Source organism: Lactuca virosa, chromosome 4 (genome assembly GCF_052849685.1).
Source record: "Lactuca virosa cultivar CGN04683 chromosome 4, Lactuca_virosa_CGN04683_v6, whole genome shotgun sequence".
Lineage (NCBI taxonomy): Eukaryota > Viridiplantae > Streptophyta > Magnoliopsida > Asterales > Asteraceae > Lactuca > Lactuca virosa.
In genome coordinates, this window is record NC_136429.1 from 185,449,079 (window position 1) to 185,452,677 (window position 3,599).

At 29.7% G+C, this 3,599-nt stretch overlaps 1 long non-coding RNA gene across 2 annotated transcripts; it reads left to right on the forward strand.

The window, feature by feature from the left end:
* The first annotated feature begins 206 nt into the window (after nucleotides 1–206).
* Nucleotides 207–2,556, forward strand: LOC145168652 (uncharacterized). 2 transcript variants are annotated; one of them, XR_013741987.1, is made up of 4 exons: nucleotides 207–544; nucleotides 775–858; nucleotides 1,678–1,804; nucleotides 2,299–2,556. It is a non-coding gene; the product is annotated as an uncharacterized LOC145168652 (long non-coding RNA). The 2 variants fall into 2 exon arrangements; XR_013741986.1 differs by lacking the exon at nucleotides 2,299–2,556 and having other exon boundaries at nucleotides 1,678–2,086.
* The last annotated feature ends 1,043 nt before the right edge of the window (nucleotides 2,557–3,599 follow it).

Consider the following 3,599-nt stretch of genomic DNA (forward strand, 5'->3'; position numbering starts at 1 on the left):
TGGCCGATCTAGTTATAAGGCTTTGAGCCCAATTCCGATCAAGGCTTAAATTAAAACAAATAACTCTAGACCAGTTACAATAATACATCGAGCCAAGATCTGAAATTAGTCGTAACTACTTAAAGCCCAATTAAGAGCCCAACTTTATGCAATTCTTTTAAATTTCTAATCAGTCATCTCTATCTTTCTTGAATCTATCTCCTCTCATTTCATTAATTTATCGGATGTAGCAAAATTTGAATCGAATAAACTTATGGTTTTCTGCTTTCTTCACCAATTCAACTCAACTTGTATTCGCTGACTATAAAGCTTCAAAGGGTCGTTTGAACAAAGCATGTCGTCATGTGAATAAAGTTAAGATGTAGCGTATGGAAAATCAAATCTCTCCATATTTCAATTTATCTATTGTTTACATCTTTTACCTTATCATATTCCTTGTATTTGTGTATGCTTTCATCGCTCAATTTACTCTTCTTTGCCTAGGTTGCACTGATGTAGGCTTTCATGAACAAGGACTTCATTTTCAGTTGAGATAATGGAGCAGGTATGAGTAAAAGACATTTTGGAACCTTTAAAGTAATTTTTTCTTCTAATAATTTGTTTTTTTCTACCGTTGCAGTACGAAAATTTTTAAAAAAATTGGTGAAGGAACATATGGTGTAGTCAAAATTCTATTAGAGAAATACTCAATATTTATAGTTGTGTGTAGTTCCTTTAGTATATATATATTTTTTTTACATTTACTGACATTAATTCGATGTTCATTTTATTCAGATGATTTTGGTTTCAATCATATTCTGGGGTATATAGTGGTCGACGTGGTGTTCATTGTTGAGCCTGTGATGGAAAAGTAAGAAGGTATTAAAACTTTAAACATTTTACAATATAAGTTTAATGTTTTCCATAATTTTATAACCAATCTTGTATTTTGTAATAATAATACATGGTTTGATTGATTCAAGAGCATCCGGAAAGGGTCTCATGACTCATCGATCATGCGTTTGATTCCTCCTTTTTTATGCTGAATTTGATAGTAACTTGATCATTTTTGTTCCTAGTACTCTGCATTAAAAAAAAATGGACTGTATCTTTTTTCACTTAATAATTTTAATGGGTTAAGTATTTGATTTAGAAAGCTATACATGATTGTTTTTTTTACTTAATCCAAACCGAATGACTTAATGAGTTAAACCAAAAAACTTGACTTCATTGTATTAACATATCCATCTTGACGTATCTACTTTTTTTTTACTCTCCAGACTCCCGTCATGCGAATTTGATTAATATTGTTAAAATAGATGAACACTGACAAAAAAAATTGTTGGAATATAATGGTAGAATGGTTATTTGGTATTATTAAAATGGATTATTCTTTGTAGAAAAAGGATAAACTTTATGCATCCAACACTTTATCCACAAACATTATTACTTGACCGTGGGAATAAAAGGAAACTAACACCTAAGGCTTCATTTTATTTTTTTAACGGCGGAATATTATTAATATAGCTACTGAGACACTAGAAAAACATTACAACATATATTCATCGTTTGGATGCTACACAAACAAAAACTTGAAAGAAAATCAAACGTACATGGGTAGTTCTAACATATGTATCTTCAATTTTATTTTAACATTAATAGATCCTTTATTAATTTGTTTTGTCTTGAATGTCCAAGTGTTACTGTTGATGAGAAGTCTGACTTCCATGTGAATTTACCACTGTGCTCTTGGGAAGTTTTGAAATTTCTTGATTTCAGATGTATTGGAAAGATTTCAAATGGAGCGCAAAACAACTTGAAGAAGGTGAGATCATTCTACTTTCAATTGTTAAGCTTTAATATGTTGTACGTCGATAATTTTGATATATATAGGAAGGTTCTGCATGTTACACTTCCTAAGAATATTATGAAAGTTTATGTTTGTATTATTATCATTTTAGAAACGCCATGAAATCTACAAATTTCAATCAAGTCTCCACAGATGTCACTAAACTTATTCGAATCCGCTCTAATGGGGCGGGGTTTTCTCCTAGTTACTGTTATTTGGACCAATTAACCCAATCAAGCAACTTTTTTATGTTTTGAATTTGTATGGTGCAAATGCAAGGAGTGTATACAATTTCAGATTTTATAAAAAACTAGAGAAGAGACCCATGCAGAAGGAATTTTTTTTAGAGAGTTAAATAAGGGTTTTTTGGTCATTACATATATAGAGGCTTACTTGAAACGTTGATCAAGAGGGATAAAAAAGAGCAACAATCTTTCCCAAAATTTTGATTACCAGAAATTGACATGTAGGCAAAGTAACTCCAAAGAACTGAAGTGGGGATCAGTCTGATAGCAGGAATAGCAAAAACTGCAAATCCCACAAGGGTAGATTGCAGTAAATTTGTCACTCATTGCTCAATGACTAACATGTAAATAAGCCTTTATATGCTTTTCGGGGTCAAACTTTCCCTTTGACTCTCCTCCATCATCACACTTCATTACAACTTCCTTTTAAGTTCTCCAACTTCTTGTCCACAACACCCTGCAACAAATACAAACTACTTTCATTTATTTGTGTATTATATTATAGCATTCTACTTTCGTTTCTTTCACCTTTTTTCTCATTGCTATTTCGTCATTTAATTGGAAAAAATTTGACCGAAAATATTGACCAATGTAGCAAAAAGTTGGTCAATTTGGTTTATAAGTTTATTTATATCTCTAGTGGTCAAATGGGTAAATTAAAAGAAAGAAGTACAATAAAGCAATTGTAGTAACTAAACCATTATATGGACAGTTTGAAAAAAGAACAATTTTCATAGTTATACTTATAGGCAAAATACAAAAAGGCATGACATAATTTTACGATTTTATCAATTTAGCAACTAAAATATTATCTTTTTATGTTCCAAAAATGAAAGAAGTCAATAAGTGTTAACAATGGCAATGGAAATACTAACTATGTAAATTTAATTTTTATTTTAATTTAAAAAAAAGGAATATGAAAACGTACATTTGGATGAGGTTCCATTTCAATGAATACACCATGAATCCTTTCATAGATTTTTGAGTTACTTGCTTTCAACTCTAAACTCATGCCATTTGCTGAAGAAAACAAAATTTTATTACAATATAAGAATTTTGATCATTATAAAATTCCTTAACTTTATCATGGAATACAAGTACTTAACAAATGTATTTATTTATTTTTGGGCAAAGGTTATCTACCTTTGTCTTGCAAAGTAAACAGGACCTGTTAAAAAAAAGTGAAATAAACAAAAATAATAATTTTTTTTACCACTTGCTTCAGTAAAAAGATAACAAAAAGTAAATCTTGAGTTCAAAATTACCAACATCCTGTTAAAAAAAAGGTAAAATATACAAAAAAATAATTTTTTTTATCACTTGCTTCAGTAAAAAAATAACAAAAGAGTAAATCTTGAGTTCAAAATTACCTTTGGAATAATTTGTAAAGCAATAGCTAAAGCTAGGTTAAGGTCAACACGAAGACCCTATAAAACAAAGATGAAATAAAATGACAAATTATTTATTTCAAAATATTTAATCAAATTGTGCATTTATCTTTAGTGATCCAATGACAGCAGGAGTTT